This window comes from Chlorocebus sabaeus, chromosome 19, assembly GCF_047675955.1.
Source record: "Chlorocebus sabaeus isolate Y175 chromosome 19, mChlSab1.0.hap1, whole genome shotgun sequence".
NCBI lineage: Eukaryota > Metazoa > Chordata > Mammalia > Primates > Cercopithecidae > Chlorocebus > Chlorocebus sabaeus.
The window spans coordinates 34,804,255-34,828,469 of NC_132922.1; the positions used below are offsets into that span (position 1 = coordinate 34,804,255).

Here is a 24,215-nt window from a genome sequence, read left to right on the forward strand (position 1 = left end):
GTGTCTGTGAAGGGCAGAAACTGGGGCAGCCAAACGGCTGGCAGAGGCAAGTACCCGATGCCCACTCCATAGAGGACTCCACACTTGAAAGACAAGGTAAGCAAGTGTCAGGCTGCCTCACTCGTTGTCCCCCCAAATAAAAAAAACAAAATAAAAGTAACTCCTCCAGGGAATGTGTGTACACACCAAAGTATATGCACACAGCTACACGCAAAGAGGAAAGGCTGGGAAGCAATCAAACCCACCTCTGAACACCAGTTACTTGTGGGGAAGGAGCAGGTGAAGCCAGTTGCCAGCATTACTCCCCTTTTCCACTCATGAGCTTGCATCAATTTTGGCAATTTCTCGTAAAAAGGCAATTTTGACTCCCTGGTGATCACCCAGGTCCTGCAAAACTGAGCCACCAACAACCACCTGCACCACTTCCCATGAGGCCAAATAATGGCTCCCCTCAAAGCTCAGCCCTCTCGGCCACCTCCCAGTTCTGTCCCATGCAGGGGGTACAGGCCTCCTGGGATTCAGGAGTCCAGGCCAAACCCAACCCCCAGATTGTTGGTGAAACCAGCATGGATCCAAGGGCCTTTCCCCAAGCTGGACCGTGTGCCCCCTGCATAGATATGCCTGTGCTTGCTCCCCTAGGACAGAAGACTCCTTTTTCTTACAGTTGGAATGAGGGACGGAGAGATTTGGTGGTGTCCTCTACAGGTCGGATGTTAATCTGATGTGGTGCTCTTGGAAAAGCTTGTCTGAGTTAGGCGCTTTCTTAGCACGTGGTGTGTGCTGCCCCTTCAAGCTACAGAAGTCCCAGAAGATAAGTGCTTCTGCAACCCCCATCTACTGGTGAGCAGAGCAGGTGATCTGCAGCCAGCCAAGCAGCTGCTTAGTGGCCAACAGGCTGGATCTGCATCTCACTTGCAGAGGCCCTGCCTGGCTGCTGGGGCTGCCCTGAGACTCCTTCTGCCTCCTCTTCCCTCCACAGCTCTCCCGGCTTCTATTCATAGCTGTGCTCCAGGTGGGGAACACCTATAGATGCACAAGGGGGCAACTCCGCAGACTCCAGCATGCAGAAGGGGCCCGGCTCCATGCTGTTTCCATATCCAAGCCCAAGTTTCATAGAGCTTCGGCAAATCCAAACCTCCCTGAATTCCCTGCAAGACCAAACTGAGCCCTACAACCCTCACTACACTGGTTAGCTGCCAGTCCCAGCCCCTGCTCCCTCCTGGGCCCCCATCTGTACAGTTCTGAAGTCCTGCAAGAATGTTGAGGTCCTAAGCCGACTCTCACCAAAAGAGGTAAACAATTAGGGGTCTCCAGGGGCAGAGAACATACCCAGACAAGTTCTGCTGCCTGTAGGCTTGATGTCCTTCCCCTACAACAGGCCATGCTTGCCAGGTTGGGGGGGGGGGGTGCTCCGGAAACTTGGGAAACCTGGGCCTGAAGCTGGCATATGGAAAAGAGGCCTGGAAAAGCACCACTCCTGTCCATGAAGCCCCCAGATGGAACCAGGTAACTGGGAAGTACATGGGCACCAAGCCTGACCCCCACTCAGACCCCGGTCAGTACTGCAGCAGTGACTTGCCCCCTCTGCCACTCTGGCTGTACCCCTACAGGAGGGAGGAACATCTAATCCCACACGTGAGTGGAGACACTAGGTGTGGGCAGGTTCCAGCGGTTGCTGCAGCTGAATCTTCCCAACCTGGCCCCATGCAAGGCCATCTCAGATGGATGCACACCTGGGTTGGGCAAGGACACCCCTCAGAGTGAGAACCACTGAGGAGGACTGTCACTGAGGCCCCTTTTCCTGCTCCGGGAACAGGCTGGGGGAGTGTGGGGGACCTCTCCCACCTCCCAGATGCTTCCAGGGGCCACTTCTTTTGAGATGAGGCACTCTCCTGCCTGCCTGTTCCCATTTGGCTGTAATAGGCCATTGCCAACATTGAGAACAAAAAGGGGCCTCGCCTGTCTTCCCTGACACATCTAAGGCAGGTGGACATGCCCAGGGGACCTGGGCTAGAACCTGTACATCTGCCCACCCCCAGGCTATGCTGGCTTCATCTTATCTGTGTGATGGGGGTGGGGGGTGGGAATTACCAAGAGGTCGTCACACAGGGCATGGACAAGTTCTATAAGAGCCAGGTCGAAGAGCACTGTCCTGGCGTGCTGCCCGGCACCCAGCTCACACACCTCTCTCTTATTTGACAGTTTCCCCAAAGCAGGCTTTGGAGTCCCGGCTCCCCGAGAAGCCTGGGGAGGAGACTCTGCCCAGCTTAAGGACCTGTCCCCATGAGTCTCATCCTGATGATCTTGGATTATTGTTGCCCTGAAGTTCTGGAGTGGGGGACAGAGAAATAACAGACGGTGCGCATTAGCCACCTTTCCAGAGAACATCAGCCCTCCAGACTGGGGCAGGTCAGACCTCCACTCTGGTGTTTTTCTCACTGGTTGCCAGTTGGGGGAAGCAGCACTGGTGAGCACCTGCCTCTCTCCCCAGGTCCTGTTCAGAAACCCCATCTGTGCCTTTGGAGAGACTGCCCCGAGCACACAGGCTAAGCAACCACCATCTACAGTCCCCCAGGACCTAATCCCCTTCTACATAGGGTTCAGTGCATGTGAGCATATGCTGGGCTTGGTTCCTGCCCACGGGTCCCTGCCAGATGTCCCATGCCCACCTCATTAAGAGAATGAGGCCACACAGACACACCCAGGCCATCATGATGATGGAACGGCTGGGATCCTACTTGCCCACCCTTCATTGCTGGTTCAGAACCAACTGTCTGATCACATTCCTACCCTGGGGACATTATTGTCTACCAGGGTCACTGATCACTTTTAAAGTTCCAGAAACAGAGGGCCAGCTGGTCCCCTAGAAGTTTGGTACATGGGATAAGCCAAGGTTTGCCTTCAGGACTAGGTTTTCCACCACGTAGCTGCCCAAGGCCCAGGGCACCCCCAAGTTCATGTGAAGCCTGCCTACCATGTCCACAGCCCATGCCGACCCCTCCTGGAACCACTGGAATGCTTGTTCCTGGGTGTGTGATAAGCCCAGACAGCTTCAGCCTTGCAGGACAACTATACGCATCTGGCAGCAGTAGCCGAGAGCCTATAGAAAGAAGTTGGAGGTGAAACCAGATTCTACGAAAATACTTTATTAGGCAACAACCACGTACTAAACACTTTAAAATGCATCAGGAGAGGTGAAGACACAAACTAGTGTGTAGTGACACATGACTGTCAGAACACACTAAAGAATCCAGTTTCCCTCCTCTACCCAGAAAAGGAAACTTCTAGGCCACCTCCTCCTCAACACACACAAACTCCTCCTGCTTGGCTGTGGCATCCTCCTGTTCTTGATACTATTTGGCTAAGTAGTTCATGTTGCTCTAGGCCTCCATGAAATCTGTCTCATCCATTCCTTCACCTGTGTACCAGTGGAGGTAGGTAGGCCCTGCGCCTGAACATGCTGTAAACTGCTCTGAGACACGCTTGAAGAGTTCCCTGATGGCCGTGTTATTCCCAATAGCAACAGCCGAAGTTTTTAGCCCCTGGAGTGGGATGTTACAGAAGGCTGTTTTAACGCCACCAGGGAGCTGGTCAGCAAAGTTGCTACTATTTTTATTTTGAAAGTTGAGCATTTGTTCCTTCACCTCTCTCAGGCATATTCGACCCCTGAAAATGGCGGCTGCCGTTAGGTAGCTGTCATGACAGGGGTCGCAGGCTGTCCTATGCCTAGTATCAAACATCTGCTGGGTAAGCTCAGCCACGGACAGGGCTGCGTACTGCTGGCTGCCCTGGCTGGTCAGTGGGGCAAAGTTAGGCATGAAGAAACGCAGCCGGGAAAATGGGACCCTGTTCAGGGCCAGCTGCTGCAGATTAGCATTCAGCTGGGCTGGGAAGTGCAGGCACGTGGTGACCCCACTCCTGGCAGCAGATGCCAGGTGGTTCAGATCACCATAGGTGGGTGTGGGCAGTTTTAGGGTGCTATCACAGATGTCCAGTAAGGCTTCATTATCTAAATAGAATGTCCCATGTGAGTTTTCTATGCGCTCATTAAATGAGAGTGTTGTTATAGGGCTCCACCACGGTGTGACACCTTGGGCAAGGGCAGGACACTGTGTTCATGATCTTGTCTGGATACTCCTCCCAGATCTTACTAATAAGAAGGGTACCCATCCCAGACCAAGTCCCCCCACCCAAGGAGTGGATCAGCTGGAAACCCTGCAGGCAGTCACAGCTCTCAGCCTCCTTTCTGACAACGTCCATCACTGATTCCACCAGCTTTGCACCTTCTGTGTAGTGCCCCTTGGCCCAGATTTTTCTGGCCCCACACTGACCTGTAAGACAGTACAGCCAGTCACTCAATGGCCAAGTATACCGTCATCAGTGGTCACCACCACAATGCAACATGGGCCAAGCATCACATGTGAGATGAAAGCGCCATTCACCCTGGAGGTGGAGCAAATGAACCCCCCTCCCCCAGAGTTACAGCAGCTTCCCCTATTAGAAATCAAGTCGGGAGTCAAACCTGAGACAGGCTAACAGAACCTCCTGCAGGTGGCTCCTGCCCATTTTCAGGGAAGGCAGTAGACACGGCCCCAGCTCAGCTCCCTGCAGGGAGTTTACATCAGTAGCTCCACACCTTGAGGAGACACCTGGGCCTTCCTCCCAAAACCCCTTTAGGAGAGGCAGATTGAGTGACTCGAAGGATAGGAGGGTGTTCAGGGGCCCTGGCTCCACAGTTCCCACAGCAATGACCTTGGGGGCATTCCTAGATTTTGAGCTACCCTGGCTAAGGAGTCGCACCCCAGTCCTCAGCCCCCGAGCTCACCAAAGATGAAGTTGTCTGGTCTGAAGATCTGCCCCAAGGGCCCCGAGCACCGAGTTCATGGGGCCTGGCTCCAGATCCACGAGCACAGCACGGGGCATGTACCGGCCACCTGTGTGGGGCAGGAAGGCATTAGCGAGGGGAGGGCCGCCATTCCCAGGAGGGCGATCGGAGAAGGACTGGAGTCTCACCCCGGCCTTGTTGAAGTACACGTTGATGCGCTCCAGCTGCCAGTCGCTGTCCCCGTGGTAGGTGCCAGCAGAGTCGATGGCATGTTCATCAGGGATCACCTTCCAGAACTGCAAGAGATTGGAGGGGCCAGACAGGCCAGGGCTGAGTCATGGAGGCCTGGGAGCTGGAGGCACCCCAGCTCCTCTCCTAGCTCCTCTTCCACCCCCAGCCTCATCCACACCCCATCCCTAGCCTCCGTGTCCCTGGGATCCATCCTGGCCACCTCGCCAGTCGCCCAGTTCCACCGTGTCCCCAGCAGGGAGCCCAAGGGCCAGCAATGCAGGAGCACCACCCCTCCACTGCTACTGCCAACATCTTCCCTGGCCACCAGGCAGCTGGGCCCTCAGAGCCCCGGATGCCAACCTTGGTGCCGATGTTGTTCCCGCATTGCCCGATCTGCATGAGCATAATCTCCCCCATGGCCAAGGTGGGATTAGGGCAGTAGGAGAAAGGCCAGAAGGAGTAGCAGATGCGCAGTGACCCAGCCCACCCTCCGCCAATGCTTACATAGCCGGGTGCCCACGTGCCTCAGCCTCAGATTGGGCTCCCAGAAGAAGCAACAGCTTTACTTCTACACAGGTGTACCCACCTGTGAATCCCTTGGAGTTGAACGTCTATTGGGTAGCTCAGGTGGGCCTGCTGTGGTCCTTTCCACGTTGGGAAAAGCTGGTCAGCTGGAGAACTTCCTCCCACGTCTTTAGTAAGACTAAATCCCTAGCTGACCTGAAACTGAATTTTCCGAAGCCTCTTGTTTCTATATTCACAGAGTGCCTTTGCAACTGTCCTAGAGCGATGACATATTTTTGTAATTGATGAGCCTTTTCATCTATTAGGAGATCTGTGGTTAGGAAAGACCACAGATGTTAACTTGACAGGACTTCATTTTAAGTTTGACTTTGGAGCAGTTCAAACCTGCAGTAAGCTATGGGGGTTAGAGATAGGCCTCTGGTTTAGCTAGAGTCTTCTTTAGAATAGGATTAGCCCCTTCACCTTTCCAGAGGACCGCGGTCTCCACGCAGAGTGAAGGTCATATTGGATTCCTAAAGCTGATCATCGGTGTTGGGATAGGCCTGCTGTGAAAGATGGGCCATTGTCACTTTGCAGGCTTTTAGATGACCCAACCTGAGGAGTTATTTCTTCTGGTAAGCACTTTTCAGATGGGGTGAGGAATGCCTCGATCTAACCAGTGAAGGTATCAGTAAGCATTAGCAAACATTTGAATCTCCTGCAGAAAGGCACGTGAGTAAATTAGAGTTGCCAGTTCACACCTGGATAGGTTCCTCAATTTTTGGACAGGTTTAACTGGAGAAGAAGAAAATTGCTGGCCGTTTGGGTCTTGTCAGGCACAGAGCTCACAGGGCTGAATCACCTGTTTTAGTGTCTTGAAAAGATTTACCCCTATAAACAAAGGAGACATTAACAGAAACAAAGAATTCCTTCTAGGGTGAAAGGAATCATGAAAGTGCTGAAATATATTCCTATGATTGGTACTCGGCATTAGTAATTTATTACCATCATTCAGCCAGCCAGAGGAGCCTTGGACTGAAATGCAATCCCTGGCCCAGTTTTGTGCTTCTTCAGAGTATTCTGGCCCAGTTCTATGTATGCTGAGCAGCACGCCCATAAACTTCCTTGGTCCATTCAGTGCAGGGGCCTTGGCTGGGGCATCTACAAGGGCATTTCCTTTTACATGGTCAGTCTCTCTTTTGATGTCCTCAGCAACTAGTTATAGTCACTTTTTGGCAGCAAAATGGCATTTTTAACAAGCTCAAAATCTGAATGATGTTGCGTGGAAAAGCCCTTGGGGGTCAGGAGTCCCTACCCATTCCAAATTGCAGCATAAGCATAAAGCACTAAAAAAATCATACTTGGAATCAGTGTCAATGTTAACTTTTAAATCCTTTTCCAACTGCAGGGGCCTAGTAAGTTCAATTAACACAGCTTTTTGAGCTGAGGTAGAGGCCAGCAAGGCTTGTGCCTTGATTCTCTTGTGCTGACTAATAATAGCATATCTAGCCCTCCTGTTTTCCTGATGCATAAAACAACTTGCATCTGTTAACCACTCTTCCTTGGGATGGTCAAGGGATTCATCTGTCTTAAGTCTGGCCTGCAAGAACAAATTTGTTTCATGACCTGTAATATGCTCTGGCTGTGTCCCCAGTCAAATCTTACCTTGAATTGTAGCTCCCATCATTCCCGTATATCGTGGGAGGGACCCAGTGGGAGGTAATCGAATCAGGGGATGGGTCTTTCCCATGCTGTTCTTGTGACAGTGAATAAGCCTCATGAGATCGGATGGTTTATTTATTTATTTTTGAGACATAGTCTTGCTCTGTTGCTCAGGCTGGAGTGCAGTAGCATGATCTTGGCTCACTGCAACCTCTGACTTTTGGGTTCAAGTGATTCTCCTGTCTCAGCCTGGGATTACAGGCACCCACCACCATGCCTGTCTAATGTTTGTACTTTTAGTATAGACGGGGTTTCACCATGTTGGCCAGGCTGGCCTCCATCTCTTCACCTCAGGTCATCCACCGCCTTGACCTCCCAAAGTGCTGGGATTGCAGCTAATGGTTTTATAAAGGGGAGCTTCCCTACACAAGCTCTTTTGCCTGCTGCCGTGTAAGAGACGTGACTTTGCTCCTCATTTGCCTTCTGCCATGAGTGTGAGGCCTCCCTAACCATGTGGAACTGTGAGTCAGTTAAACCTCTTTTTTTATATAAGTTATCCAGCCTCAGATTTGTCTTTATTAGCAGCATGAGAACAGACTAATACAACGTGTATGCCAGAAAGGCTGGGAGCACCTGTGGACTCTGGCAGATAAGTAGCTGGGTTTATGGTTTGGCAGGCTTTAAGGGTTATGTCTGGAGTGTCTAGCAATAAGGCCTGATACTTTCATAAGTATTCTCCTATTATCCACTGGTGCCCTTTAGCTTCTAGGACCACCTTCCCTTGGTGTGGGGTCAAAAACCTGTAGGTGCTGTTCTAATGTTAGTTTATTAGCTTTGCCTACTAGAAAAGTGGTAGCAGCAATAGCTCTAAGACATCAAGGCCACCCTGAGGTCACCTCATCTATCTGCTTAGAAAATTAGGCTACTGGCCTTGGAATGTCCCCCAGTTTTGGGGCAAGATTACCCAAGGCCTATGCCTTGCTTTTTGGTCACATAAAGAAAAAATGGTTCATCCAACTTGGGGACTCCCACAGCTGCAGGAGAGCCCAATTTCTCCTTGAGAGTATTGAAGGTTTGCTTGCAGTTCTACTTACATTCTGGGAGCTCTAAATCTTTCCCTTTAGTGTATCATACAAAGGTTTGGCTACATGTCCAAATCTGGGCACCCATAAGCACCAGTACCCAGCTATCTCCTAAAAAAGCCCATAGTCATTTGTTGGACTGGGACCCTTGCATGACTAAAATAACTTTTTTATCTTCTAGGGATGTTGATCAGTTCCAGAGGCTAAGACAGATTTCAAATATTTAAGTCTTTGAGTCAAAATCCGAGCCCTGTATGGTGATGCCCTATATCTGCAAGTTCCCAGGAAATTTACCAATTTAACAGTACTATTATTTGAGTCTTCTTTAATTGGGCTAGCAATGAGCAAGTAGCCTACATACTGAATAATTGTGTCCCTTTTCAATTGTAGATTTCTTAAGTCCTTAGCTAGAGCATTTTCAATTAAGTAGGGGCTATCCCAGAATAGCCTTCAGAGATGGCTGTCCAGGTTAGTTTTGAGGCTGAATGTGTATCTGAATCAGTCCATTCAAAGGCAAACATATTATGAATCTGGATGCATTGAGATGCAAAAAAATGTATCTTTCAGATTTAAGAATGTAAACCAGCTTGCATCCCCTGGGACTTGGTAAGTATTGGGGGCAATGAGGTGTATGGAGACAACTGCATTTATTAATGCTGTAAGGTTTCTGACAAATCTGTACTTGCCATTAGCCTTTTTATCTGGTGACATGAGAGTATTGTAAGGAGACTCTCATGGCCTTAATAACTCCTATGGCAAGAATTTGGCAATAAGGGGTTGAATTTCCCCTCATGCTTCTTGCCTTAAAATGTATTGTCTCTTCCGAGGGCGAGGAGCACTAGGCTGAAGTTGGATTTGAATGGGGAGGTGTTTAGTGCATTTCCCTGAGCCTGTGTGGCCCAAACCTCAAGATTTACTTGAGATGACACCTCATGTGGTAAATGTGACAACTCATTCTCAACTTCTTTTTTCCCGTGAGTGGTCGGGAACAAAAGTAACACTTCCTATGCTTTATGATCTGTGAAGGTGACCATGACTTGCTCTCCTGAATCAATAAATCTCTCCCCAGTAAGAGGTCAGGCAATCAGACAGTACTAAAAAGGCAGGTGAGAAACCCAGAGGCTCTGGAGGACAACTTAGAAGATAAAAAAAAAAGCAGTGTTTTTGGGCTTGTCCGTCATGAGAAGACAGGAGCCCATTGTATTGAATCAGGACGGAGTCATCTGCTCCCATACCTAATAAGAACTTAACACTCCTACCTGCCACTTTAAGAGTCACCTGAGGCTCTTCCATCTCTCAATAGCTAATAGTCTAATGGGAGCGGAGGCAGGAAGTATCAGGCCCTATCACTTTTGGATCTGCTGGGCTCTGATGATGGCTCCCTTGGAAGCGCAGTTCATTTGCTTCGGCAGTGGCCTACCTTCTTACAGAAGGCACATTGATTTCTATCCAAGGCACAGTGGCCCAGAGGCACAGATGAGACTTTTACCTTCTCACTTCCTCAGTGAGGGCCAGGGCTTAAAGGACTCCTCTGAAGTGGTGGAGAGCACAAGGCTGCAGCTAGAAGCAGGGCCTCTTTGGAGACTTGCTTTATTTTGTGTTTTCTCTGCCCTACTCCTGTGATGGAAAGCTGCAAAATCCAAGCCTAAAAGCTGATCCATGGGAGTCTGAAAGCCTAAGGCTGCTTTTGGCGGCTTCCTGCAGATATCAGAAGCATACTGGACTATAAAATAAACTCCTAGGAATGTCTGTCCCTTCTTGGAGTCAGGGTCAGTGTTAGTGTATTGCCTCAAAGTCTAAATTATCCACCCTAGTAATAAGGCTAGGTTTTCAACTTTCCCCTGAGTAATTTTCCAGACTTTATAAAAATTAAAAAGCTTTATCACACTTTTTAAAAAATTCCTTCAAGGAGTCAAATGATCATAATTTTTTCTCTATATATCCCACTTTTTTCCTAATTCATTTCTCTTTTCTAGATTCTAGTTCTCTTTTGGGTCCTGGTCAGGCACTGCTGTGCCTCCTACCTGATAGGTGCCACGTCCCTGGTTACAGGCTGCCACCCTATTAGCAGGTGCTCTAGCCACTCCCATACTACACTGCTTTTCTACCATGCAGCAGGTAAACATAAATATATGCAAATCTTGCCTGCTTAAATTTGTCTATGAATTTTCCCGGAACCTCTGAACACTGTTTTAGTTTTTCCTTGCATATGGCTAATTCAGACATAGAAAAGGGTACATATACCTATATAGTGTCCACATTATCATCTGTCACTTCCCAGAAAGGCCACAAATTCAACTTTGCCAGCTGATAAGAGGCCCCACTGCGTGTCGTTCTGGTAAAGATCGGGTGTTTCGAGAGTGGGGTATGTATGTAAGATCGGACTCGAACGGCAGGGGGAGGATGATGACTGGACACTAGATAACCCTGGAAAACTAGAAGGAATGAATAACATGCTGCACACCTCACCAGAACTGGAAGGAGTCTGACTGTATTCTTATGGGGTGCTTGGACTGGCAGGGGAGAGTTCAGCCCCAGCTAAGAAAAGCCTAATATCAAGAGGCACTTGCATTAAAAGGGTAATCAATTATTTGCTGTCCCTATTTTGTCTTTTCCTCCATCAAACATATAGGAGCCCATTTTAATTTTTTATCCTGACCAAGCGTCAGAGAAGCCTGTATATAACGTATTTCCTCCTACTTAGTTTCTCTTCTATAAAACAAATTAAGCTGCCAAAAAAAAAAAAAAAAAAAAAAAAAAAAAAAAAAAAAAAAAAAATGGAGTCATATTGAACAGGGGAAATGGGAAGGCTGTAACTTGTATGTTGTAATGTAGGAGTCCATTTTCGCACGGCTATGACAAAACTGACAAAACTCTTTCAAGGAAAAAGGGACATGCTGGGTTTAGAAAGAAGAGTCCAGCTTCCCTATACCAGCTCATCAAAGATGACCTTATGGTTAAGAAATGAGAGAAAACTGTTAAGAAAAAGTCTCATGTTCTCCATCTTGAGCCTAATCGTTTGCAGGGGTTTGTCATAAAAGAGGCTGTCCCTAAACAGGCATATCTGAACTTATCACGTAGGGCTGTTAAATACCACATTTCAACTTCTAGTCATAATGATGGAGAAGTTATTGCTGATTTTTTCTGATAACTAAGGTACAAAAATACTAGGTTCCCAGACATCTGTTTTTTTCAGTGTCACTTGGAGCAGTGGCAACTTAAATAAGCAATCAGCTAAAAGTCAGAGGATCGTTGAGGAAAGTAAAAGCTAAACTGTGTGGGGCCTCTTTCCTGGGGCAGCCTATAGGCTACCATAAAACAGAGGTGGGGAGGAGAAAGGTGACAAGAGGCAGACCACTCAGGTGAGGGACAGAGAGCACAAGGTGGACAGTCCAAAAAGAGAAAGTGGCAAACATCTCGTTTAGCCAAACGCATTCTTCTCAATGTACCCCAGGGCATCTAACCTTGGGATCTTGTCCTCTAATCTGAAGATGACACCCCCAGCTCTCTAACTTTTTAGACTGAGTCTCTCACCCTAACATTATACCCTAGGACCTCTCACTTAAGTAATAGTGGATAATCATTCTTGCCCACCTGAATGGCTTCACGACTCTAAAAGGCGTCCCACTTGCCAGCCGATTGATTCTATGTGGATTGTTTTCCTTGGAGTGGGGGTCTTGTCTTGGTGTCCCTCCATGGTGTTGCTGAAAAGTGTTGCTAGAAAAGAGGGTTCTGATACAGACCACAAAGTAGGATTCTTAGATCTTGTGCAGGAAAAAATTAGAGGTGAGTCAGAGAACACAGTGAAAGAAACAAGTTTCTTAGAAATGACTCCATTACAGAGTTGGACACCCTCAGAAAACAAGAGCAGGAATGCATTGTCTTTTGTTAGTGCCTCTACTTATAAGTAACTACAAAGAGAAAGAGTTATCATTAAACGTGGAAGGCTCAGACGTACTCACTAAAGTCAGGGGGTATTGGTTTTAACATTGACCATTAACCTGTTGACCTAAGCTAGCTCATTAATATTATCTTTAAGAAAAACTGCTGCTCTCCTAGGACTTTTATACAATTTTCAAGCTTGGTGGAAGATGTCTTGTACGACCATAAATATTCTGCAATTGTAATTTGTGGCCAGCTAAAAAATGTGGCTATTTTCAGACCATAAGTATTAACTTTCTAGATGCCTTGTGAGTACCTAGCTACTCATATTAAGATAGAATATTCTAGTCATGTTTATTAAACTAGAAGCTTGGTAACCATGAATTCCTTTAACATAGCAAGTCTACTCCTCAAGGATAGAATGTATTTCTCAGGAATTTTGTCCATTTTGTTTGATGGCATTTGGTATGTTTACCAAAATGTGGTCCTGGTTAGTCTGAAACCCCTGACAACAAGTGATCTGCCCACCTTGGTCTCCCAAATTGCTGGGATTACAGGCATGAGCCACCGCTCCCAGCCATAATTAAATTTTTAAATAATTCTAACTGCTTTCCTGCTGTTGAGCAGGGAGCTGAGCAAATTCAACAGATCACGGGCCTAAAGTAGGAGAAGACCAAGGACAAACTCTCTAACACATGTGACTAAATTAATTACAATAGAAACCAAATCAAATTTAATAAGGCTGTACCTCTTAGTTTCAAGATGTTTCCCATCATTTTGGAATGTGGTATTATTCAGTGGAAAAGAAAAATAGTGTTTATCTCCAGAGTAAAGAACAGGGTTCCCTGCAGGGGTTGACTGAGAGCTATGGCTCAGGACTAAACATTCTTCTTTTTTCCACTTATAAACTAAAAATTAATTTCTAAGCCCCTATTGACTAAATGGACCCCTCTCCCTGGATAAGGACATTCCAAAGTTAACCTGAAAAGCTAGTTCAAGCCATGGGTCACACGTGCCTCATTATACTTTCCCCCCTTTGGTTTTAATTTTAATTTTTAATTTATTTTTATGGGTATATAGTTTAATTTATATTTTGTGGGTACCTAGTTGGTGTATATATTTATGGGGGTACATGACATAAGTCATGGGAGTACATGATACAGGCATGCACTGAGTAATACATAATAAAAAATGTATTTTTATTTTTTATTTTATTTTATTTATATTCTCTCAAGCACTTATAGCTTGTGTTATAAACAATCCAATTATACTCTTTTAGTTTTTATAAAATGTATAGTTAAATTATTTTTGACTATAGTCACCCTGTTGTGCTATCAAATACTGTCTTATTCATTCTTTCTAACAATTATTTGTACCCATTTAGCATCCCCACTATCCCCCTGTTCCCCCATTGCCCTTCCCAGCCTCTGGTAACTACCCTTATACTCTCTATCTCTATGGCATCGATTGTTTCAACTTTTAGCACCCACAAATAAGTGAGAAGATGTGACATTTGTCTTTCTGTGCCTGATATTTCACTTAACATAAAGACTTTCAGTTCCATTTGTTATTGCAAATGACAGACTCTCATTCTTTCTTATAGCTGAATAGCACTCCATTGTGTATATGTACCACATTTTCTCTATCAACAGTCATCTATTGATGGACATTTAGGTTTCTTCCAAATCTTGGCTATTACCAGTATTTGTTTCTGACTGACTTCTGGATAAAAGCCCCCTTAACTGGGGTGAAATGATTTGTCATTTTGGGTTTGATTTGCATTTCTATGATGATCAGTAACGTGAAGCACTTTTTCATTTGCCTGCTTGCCCTTTATATGTCTTCTTTTCATAAATGTCTATTTAATTTTTTTGTCCACTCTTAAATTACTATGTTTTTTTAATACAATTTTTTGAACTCAATATATTGTAGTGTATTCATCTGTTTCTGCACTGCTATAAAAAAATAAATTTTAAAAACCCAGAGACTAAAAGACTAAGGACTAAAAGAAAGGGGCCACAGGACCCATGCAAATCTGAAAACCAGAAGGGGAGTTGTTGAATTGTAAGGCTCCAAAATAATTATTTTTGATTCATGTTCCATTTCCAGGGCACACTAACGCCTTGGGAAGTTTCGACCTTGTGGCTTAGCATGGTTCAGCCCCCATAGCTGCTCTCATGGGCTGGCATCGTGTGCCTCTGACTTTTCCAAGTGCAAGGTGCAAGCTGTAGCTAGATCTATCACTCTGGGGTCTGGAGGACAGTGATCCTCTCCTCACAGATCTACTAGGCCATGACCCATGGGGAGCCCGCATGGGGACCCCACATTTCTTCTCTGCATTGTTTTAGTAGAGGTTCTCCATGAGGGCTCCACCCCTGCAACACACTTCTGCCTGCACACCCTGACTTTTTCCATACATCCTTTGAAATAAAGGTGGAGGTCATCAAGTCTCAACTTTTGCATTTTGAACACCCACAGGCCTAACACCACATGAAAGTTACCAAGGCTTATGACTTGCACCCTCTGAAGCAGTGACTATAGTTGTAACTGGGCCAATTTGAACTACACCTGGAGCTGGAGCAGTGGCCAGGATGCAGGGAGCCATGTTCCAAGGCTACCCAAGGCAGCAGGTCCTGGGTCTAATCCCAGAAACTATTCTCTTCTTTTAGGCCTCAGGGCTTGTGATAGAGGGCTGCCTTTTAAATTTCTAAAATGCCTTCAATTCCTCTTTCCTATTGTCTTGGCTATCAACCCTTGCTTTTTTTTGAGTTTATACAAGTATCTCTAACAAGTGGTTGCTCCACAGCCTGCTTGAGTTCTTCTCTTATAAAAGCTTTTTATTTTTCTGCCACATGATTAGACTGCAAAACTCTCAAGCTTTTACACTATGCTTCCCTCATAAGTTACAACTTTTTTTTTTCTCCAACATGTGAGCATAGGTTGTTACAAGCAGCCAGGCCACATCTTGAATGCTTTGCTGCCTAGACATTTTTCCAACAGAAACCCTAAATCATCACTTTCAACTTCAAACTTCTATATATCCCTAGGGCACTACAGAAATTCAGCCGCCGGGCGCGGTGGCTCAAGCCTGTAATCCCAGCACTTTGGGAGGCCGAGACGGGCGGATCACGAGGTCAGGAGATCGAGACCATCCTGGCTAACACGGTGAAACCCCGTCTCTACTAAAAAATACAAAAAACTAGCCGGGCGTGGTGGCGGCGCCTGTAGTCCCAGCTACTCGGGAGGCTGAGGCAGGAGAATGGCGTAAACCCGGGAGGCGGAGCTTGCAGTGAGCTGAGATCCGGCCACTGCACTCCAGCCTGGGCGACAGAGCCAGACTCCGTCTTAAAAAAAAAAAAAAAAAAAAAGAAATTCAGCCAACCACTTTGCTAAGACAGCATGCATGACCTTTGCTTCAGTCCTAATAAGTTTCTAATTTTCATCTGAGACCTTCTCAGCTCAGCCTTCTCTGTCCAGATCACTATCAGCATTTTGGTCACAGCCAAACAACCAGTCTCTAAGAAAATCTCAACTTCCCCTCATTTTTCTGTCTTCTTCTGAGTCCTACAAACTCTTCCAATCTCTGCCTATTTACCCAATTACAAAGCTGATTCCACATTTTCAGGTATTCTTATAACAATTTTCCACTCCTCGGTGCCAATTTTCTGTATTAATCTATTTTTGCATCACTATAAATACCTAAAACTAGATAACATAATTTTTAAAAAAGAGGTTTAAGTGGCTCATGATTCTACAGGCTGTAGAGAAGACATAGCACTGGCATATGCTTCTGGGAAGGCCTCTGGAAGTTTACAGTCATGGCAGAAGTTGAAGCAGAATCTTACACATAACAGGGCAAAAAGCAGGAGCAACAAACAGAGGGTGAGTTGTTACACACTTTTAGATAACCAGATCTTATGGGAACTCAGTCACTCTCATGAGGATAGTACCAAATGGGATGGTGCTAAGCCATTTATGAGTAGTCCACGTGGATGGTTAAATCACCTTTCACCAGGCCCACCACCAACATTGAGAATAACATTTCAATATGAGATTTGGGAGGGGACACACGTTCAAACCCTTTCAGAGGAATCTTCATGTTTTTCCAAATATAAGATTATATCATCGGCAAAAAAGATAATTTGACTTCTTTTCCAGTTGGGATGCCTTTTATTACTTTCTCTTATCTGATTGTTCCAGATAGGACTTCCAGAATTATGTCGAACAACAGTGGTAAAAGTGGATATTCTTGTCATCTTCCAGATTTTAGAGGAAAGGCTTTTAGTTCTTCCCCACTTAGTATGATATCAGCTGGGGGTCTGTCATATATAACTTTTATTATGTTGAGGTATCCTTCCTTACCCAGTTTTCAAAGGGTTTTTTATTATTAAAACTATTAAATTTTTTCAAATAATTTTTTAGCATAACTGAAATGATTATATGGATTTTGTCCTTCATTCTGGTTTTTTTGTTTGTTTGTTTTTCTTTTGACGAAGTCTCCCTCTGTCACCCAGGCTGGAGTGCAATGGCATGATCTCGGTTCACTGCAACCTCTGCCTCCCAGGTTCAAGTGATTCTCCTGCCTCAGCCTTCTGAGTAGCTGGGATTACAGGTGCCCACCATGGTGCCTGGCTAATTTTTCCATTTTTAGTAGAGATGGGGTTCCACCATGTTGGCCAGGCTTGTTTCGAATTCCTGACCTCAGGTGATTCACCCACCTCAGCTTCCCAAAGTGCTGGGATTATAGGTGTGAGCCACTGTGCCTGGCCCCTTCATTCTGTTTATATGATATATCACATGGATTGATTTGCATGTGGAACCATCCTTGCATCTCTAGGATAAATCTCACTTGGTTATTATGAATTATCTATTTACGTATCATTTAATTCAGTTTGCTAGGTTTATTGCAAATTTTTGCATGAATATTCTCACATCAAAGAATGAGTTTGGAAATGTTCTTTCCTTCTCTATTTTTCAGTCTGGTCCTACAGACTTTTTTATTATAGCTTTAATTTTGTTATTTGTTATTGGTCTGTTCAAGTTTTTAATTTTTTCCTAGTTCAATCTTGGTAAGTTGTGTATGTCTAAGAATTAATTTCCTCTAGGTTTTCTAATTTGTGGGCATACAATTGCTCATAGTTGCCACTAATGGTCCTTTGATTTTCTGAAGCATTACCTGTAACGTCTCCTTCTTCAACTCTGATTTTATTAATTTATATCTTCTCTGTTTTTCAGTTAGTCTGTCTAAACATTTGTCAATTGTTTTACTTTTCAAAAAAGTCAACTTTTGTTTCATTGATCTTTTGTATTGTTTTCTTCATTTTAACTTTATTTATTTCTGCTCTAATCTTTATTATATCTTTCCTTTTAATTTTGAATTTGATTTGGCCTTTTTATTCTAGTTAATTAAGATGTATTATTAGGTTATTTACTTGAAGCATTTCTGTTTTTTATGTGTGCACTTGTAGTTATACATTTTCTTTTTATAATAGTACCTCTTTGCTATGCTATGTTTCCATTATCATTTGTTTCAAGACATTTTTCTATTTTCTTTTTAACTTTTTATTGACCTACTGATTATTCAGGAGCATATTTTTAAATGTTTAATGTCCAAGTGTTTGTATAGTTTCTGAAATTCATTTTTAAATTGATTTCTAGTTTTATTCCATTGTGGTCAGAGAAAAAACTTGATGTTACTTCAATTCAAAAAATTTTTTGAATGTTTTTAGACTTGTTACTTAACACATGGTCTATTCTTGAGAATAGCCCATGTGCTGAGGAGAAGGATGTGTATTCTGCAGCTGTTGGATGAAATTTTCTGTAAATATCTATTAGGTTCATTCATTATATAGTGCAGATTAAGTCTAATGTTTCTTTTTTGATTTTCTGTCTGGAAAGTCTATCCAATGACTAGAGTGGGGTGTTGAAGTGTCTGGCCGTTATTGTATTGAGGTTTCTTTCTTTAGCTCTTATAATATTTTCTTCATTTATCTAGGTGCTTTAGTGTTAGGTGCATATATATTTCCAATTATTATATGCTCTTGATGAAGTGATCTCTTTATTATTATATAATGACCTTCTTAATCTCTTCCTACAGTCCTCTGTTGAAATCTATTTTTGTCTGGTATAAGTATAGCTATTTCTGCTCTTTTTTGGTTTCTATTGGCAGGGAGTAACTTTCTCCATCCTTCTATTTTCAGTCTAAATATATCTTTATAGGTAAAGTATGGTATTTTTCCTTAGGTAACAGATTATTGTCTTGCTTCTCTATCCACTCATCCACTATTTGTCTTTTGATTGGAGTATTTAATTTATTCACATTCAATGTTATTACTGATAAGCACTTACTCCTGCCATTTTGTTATTTGTTTTCTGATTGACTTTTGTCCTTTCATCCTTCTTTTCTTTCTTCCTGTCTTCCTTTTAGTGAAGGTGATTTCTCCTGTAATATAATCAAATTTCTTGCTTCTTACTTTTTATACATCTGTGGTATGCTTTTTGATTTGAAACTACCATAAGGCTTGAAAATAATATCTTATAACACATCATTTTAGACTGGACAATTTAACACTGATTGCATAAACAAAGAAACAAGCAAAGCAACTAATAAAAACTCTACACTTTAATTTTATTGCCATTCTTTTAAACTTTTTGTTGTTTCTCTTCAATCCCTATTTTACTGTTCATATCTTGGAAATATGTTGTAGTTATTATTTTTTTACTAGTTGTTTACTCTATTTGAGATTTTTGCACACCATAATTACCATGTTATAATATTCTGTGTTTTTCCGTGTGCTATTACTAATGAGTTTTGTACCTTTAGATGATTTCTTATTGCTCACTCACTTTTTTCTTTCAGGTTAAGAATTCCCTTTAGCATTTCTTGTAGGACATGTCAGTTGTTAATGAAATCCATCAGTTTTTGTTTGTCAGGAAAAATTCTTATTTCTTCATCAGGTTTAAAGGACATTCCACTGAATGTTATTTTCATCTCTTCTCTCGCTGCTTTTAGAATCATTTCTTTATCCTTAACCATTGGGAGTTCAGTTAAGTGCCTAGAGGTGGTCTTCTTTGGGTTAAATCTGCTTGATGTTCTGTAACTTTCTTGTACTCGAACATTCATATCGAATGCTGGGGAACTGCTAAATATTATTTAACACCATTTCTTTAAATAAATGTTTAATCTCTTTTTCTACCTCCTCTTTAAGGGCAATAACTCTTAGATTTGCTATTTTGAAGCTATTGTTTTTAGATTTTGTAGGCATGCTTTAGTTTTTATTCTTTTTTGTCTTCTCTGACTTTGTATTTTCTTTTCTTTTTTTTTCCTCATGGTAAGATTTATTATTCTCCGCTCTGTAAAAACCGCATCTGCCGCGTCTGCCACCCCGCCCCCCACCCCCCACCCCAAAGAGCACCCAGCACCCCCTTGTGCCCTCCCAACTCTGCTTATACTCCATTGTCCAGCCAGATTTCAAAGGAGGGGGAGGGGCGGTTCAGACCCATTTCCGCCAAAACTTACTGGGGGCAGAGTGCTACTGGGACGGGGGCTGATGAGGGTCACAAACGAGGGTTGGACGGAGGATGGGTTCAGTGTCTAATGGGATGAGGGGAGGGCAGAGAGGTCGAGGATGGGAGTGATTCAGTCTTGAGCCTGTCGGGCGTGCGCCCTGAAGGTCGCCAGTCTGTCTGAAGTTCTGAAGGATGAGGCAACAGCGAGGAGGTGGGAGAGTCTGATCAGTCCCGGGAGGTGGGAGTCCAGAAGGGGGCTTCTGATGGGAGTGGGATGGGAACCCCTCGGTCAGGCATCCTTTCCGGCCAAGGTGCCCACCCCTGCTCCAGGCCCCCCGAGGTTCTCGGCCTTGTGCGCTAGGCGGTGTTTCTTGAGGCCGTAGGTGTTGGCGAAGCCCTCGCCGCAGGAGGAGCAGCGGAAGGGCCGGCCGCCCTGGTGGGCAGCCAGGTGCTTACGGAAGTAGCCGGGATCCTTGAAGGCCTTGAGGCAGGTGGGGCAGCGGAGCTCGGGCCGCAGCGGCTCGTGGGTGCGCTGGTGGCGCAGCACGGAGCTCAGGTAGAAGAAGCCCTTGCCGCCGTGCTCACAGTGGTAGGCGCACTCGCCCAGGTGCAGCCGCTGATGCTCCAGCAGGTTGGAGAGGTAGCGGAAGGTCTTGCCACAGGCGCTGCAGCGCTGGGGCCGGGCCACAGCGTGCAGCCACCGGTGCTATGCCAGGCTGGACGACTGCACGAAGCGCTTGGCGCACACGCCGCACTTGAAGGCCCGCTCGCCAGTGTGGACCACGCGGTGCTGCCGCAGGTACCAGGAGCGCAGGAAGCCTCGGCCGCACACGCCACATCTGTACGGCTGCTGTTCCGCGTGGCAGCGCTGGTGGCGCATCAGCAGGGCCGCCTCCCAGAAGCGCTTCCCGCACACCGGGCAGCGGAAACCCTGCTTCTGCCGATGGTTGTGGCGGTGCAGGAGCAAGTCGTAGGCGCCCGTGAAGCTCTGGCCGCAGAGGCCGCAGCCCAGGGTCCGTCGCACCAGGTGCACGTACTTGTGAGTCACTAGGCCCAGGAAGTGCTGGAAACTCTGGCCGCACGTGGCACAGCTGAAGCGCTCAGGGCCGGAACTGGCACCCCCGCCGGCCCCTGCCACCGCCGCCCCGCCTGCGTCCTCACCCCCAGACACCCCTGCCTGTGCCGCCACGGCCGCTCTCACCTCCGCCACCAGCCCGTTGTCCAGCACGCTGGCCGCATCCGTGCCGCTGGAGCCGTCCGGGGGCTGCGGGCCGCCAGGCGTGCTCGGGAGCAGGTGCTCCGGGGCGGCCTGGTGGACCAGCTTCTGCCACATGGGGTTCTCAATGAAGCCGAAGGTCTTGCCGCAGGCGTTGCAGCCGTATGGCTTCTCTGCCATGTGGACCTCCTTGTGGCTCATGACGTGAAAGAGATCTGGGAAGTGCTCGCCGCAGTCCGAGCAGGCGTAGCTCAGCCCATCGGTGAGCCCTGCAGACGTGCCTGAGGCCCCGGGCCCACAGGCCCCGGATGCGCCCTGGGACCAGGGCACAGGGCAGCTGGAGCCGCTGTACCTGGCGGTGGCGGGTGAGGCTCTGCGGGTAGCCGAAGATCTTGCCGCAGAGCTCGCACTTGTAGGGCCGCTCGCGCGTGTGCACCACGCGGTGCTTGCTCAAGTGGAAGGATTCGCGGAAGCGCTTCCCGCACACGAGGCACTGGTGGGGCTTCTCGCTCGTGTGGATGCGCTCGTGGCGCTTCAGGGTCTCGCGGCGCCCGAAGCCACGCCCGCAGATGCCGCAGCAGAACGTCTTTCCCGGGACGCTGGCGCCCGAGCCTCCTGCCCCGCTGGTCCCTGCGCCGCCGAGCAGCAGCGGGTGGGCGCCCAGGAGCGGGACTGGCACGGCACCGTACACCACCGCGGCCGCGGCTGCCGCCGCCTTCTCACTGTCAGTGGCGGGAGGGTCTGGGGCCAGGAGGTACGGGCAAGGGGGGAAGGTAGGCGGGGGCTGCGCGGCCAAGGCTGCCCCGCCCTTGGGCGCTTCCGCAGCGGCAGCTGGCGGGGCGTGAGCGGCCTTGTGGTGGAGCAGGCTCTGCGGCGCTGAGTAGGACTTGCTGCAGGGGTACACGGGCCGAGGCCCCCCGGCGCCCACCCCTGCGTGGGCCACCTGGTGCTTGAGGAGGTAGAAGGCGTCGTGGAAGGCCTTCCCGCAGATGCCGCAGGGCAGGCGCAGGAGGTCAGCCGAGTGCGTCTTCACGTGACGCTTCAGGCTCTCCCTGCGGTTGAAGCTCTTGCTGCACACGGAGCAGGAGAAGGGCTTCTCGCCCGTGTGGATGATCTGGTGCTGGTGGAGGTGACTGGGCTTCTTGAAAACCTTCCAGCAGAGTGGGCAGGCGAACGGGTCGTCGCCGCCCCCGGTGGCGGGAGGGGGCACCCCAACACCAGCAGGGGCGGTGCTCCCGTCTGCGGAGGGGGCGGGCGCCGCGGGCGTGACTGGAGGGCCCGAGGACACCGTGGAGGGGGCGGGGGCGGTGGCGGTGGCAGCGCTGGCATTGCTGGCAGCGGGTGCTGGGAAGCCCAGCGGCGGGAGCTGGGGGCCGGGCTGGGGCGGGCCCCCCGCAGCCGGTGGCACGTCCTTGTGGCAGCGGCGGTGGCAGATGAGGCTGGACACGTGGTTGTAGGTGCGGCTGCAGACGCCGCATTCGTAGGTCCTCTCCCCTGAGTGCACCAGCATGTGCTGGACCAGGTGCGAGGACTGCTTGAAGGACTTCTGGCACACACCGCAGGGGAAGCGCTGCTCCATCAGGTACTTCAGCCTCCGGAAGTAGCCCTTGTAGTCCTTGGTGGGGTCGCAGGCCGCCGCCGCGGGGGGTCCTGGCGGGGTCTGCAAGGGGGCTGGAAGCGGCCCGGGGGCCCCCACTGGAGCGCCCAGCCCAGGAGTCACCCCTGGCCCAGATGTGGGCCCTCCTCGCTTCAGGTTCCCAAACAAGTGCTGGTGTCCCGAGAGGTCCACGATGCCCCACTGCGGAGTGGGGAAAGCAGCGTCAAAGAGGGGAGGAGGGGGCGCCCCGAAGGCGGGCGGCAAGGGCGGATCGGGCTTCTTGGCTTGGGAAGAGGAAGAGGACGAAGACGACGACGACGAGGAGGACGAGGAGGACGAGGAGGAGGAGGAAGACGAGGAGGGCAACTCCGCCTTGGGCTTGAAGGTGGACTGGGGCGGGTAGTCCTACTGCGGGGGAGGGGGGCCGGGGACACAGGGCAGGGCTGCCACCGCCTTGGCGTGTTCCCCATACAGTTCCAGGGGCTCGAAGCGCTGGTGGTTGAGGAATTCCAGGAAGTCAAAGGTGTAGCTCTGGAAGTGTACCCCGTCCTCGCCCCCGATGCCGCTGCTCCTGCCACCCCCGGCACCGCTGCCCGCTGGGTTCGCCTCCATCTCCGGCGGGTGGGAGACGGGAGACCCGGCGCCGGGGTCTCCGCCGGGAGGAGGCCAAGGAGGCGCCGCCGCTCCGGGGAGACCCGAGGGCCCCTGTATTTTCAAATAGTCTGACTTCAAGTTCACTAAATCTATCTTCTTCTTGATCAATTCTTTTAAGTAATTCTGATACATTCTTCAGTATGGCAATTACATTTTAGCTTCAAAATTTCTGTTTTATTCTTTTTATTTCAATCTCATTGTTAAATTTATCTGCTAGAATTTTGAATTTTTTTCTCTGTGTTATATCGCATTTGTTTGAATTACCTCAGCCAGCTTTTTAGATTTCCTGTATGAAAGGTCACATATCATCGTTTTTTCAGGATTTGTCCCTGGTGCCTTATTTAGGTTGCTTGGTGAGGTCATGTTTTCCTGGATGGTCTTGATACTTGTAGATGTTCATCTATATCTGGGCATTGAAGAGTTCAGCTTTATTGTAGTCTTCAGAGTCTGGGCTTGTTTGTGCCCATTATTTTTGGGAACGCTTTCCAGGTATTCAAAGAGACTTGGGTCCCAAACCCAATAACACAGTAGTTTACACAAACACGTAGAGGTACTGCCTTGGTGGCCTTGGATTAACATCAAGACAAATTTTCTTCATTTATCAAGTAGAGACTCTCGTTCTCTTCCCGTACTTTATCTCAAACCAGCAGAGTCTCTCTTTCTGTGCAGAGGCATTCGGAGCTGGAGTTGGGGTAACATAAGGACTGCTGTGGCCACCACCACTGAGACTGTGCTGGTTCACACCTGCCAAGTTCACAGAACTTGGTCTCACCCAAGGCCCACTGTAACCACTACTTGGCTACCATATAAGTTTACTCAAAGCCCTAGGACTCTATGATTAATAGATGACAAAGTCAGCCAGGTTAGTGTCTCTGCCTACAGGGTGGCAAGTTCCATGAGTGGGTCCATAGATGCTATCTGGAAGCCAGAGATGAAAGTATAGAATCTTCAAATTTTACCTGCTTTTCTATTTTACTGTAGCTAACCTGGCACTTAGGGGGTTCCGCCCAAGGACTATTTAGTTAGCTTGTGATAAACTCTGCAATGCCTGGG

General features: G+C 47.7%; 2 pseudogenes; both read right to left on the reverse strand.

The window, feature by feature from the left end:
- Positions 1–3,183: 3,183 nt before the first annotated feature.
- LOC140709211 (tubulin beta-8 chain-like) lies at positions 3,184–5,536 on the reverse strand (annotated as a pseudogene).
- A 14,107-nt stretch (positions 5,537–19,643) lies between these two features.
- Positions 19,644–23,864, reverse strand: LOC119622772 (zinc finger protein 865 pseudogene; annotated as a pseudogene).
- Between the last annotated feature and the right edge of the window lie 351 nt (positions 23,865–24,215).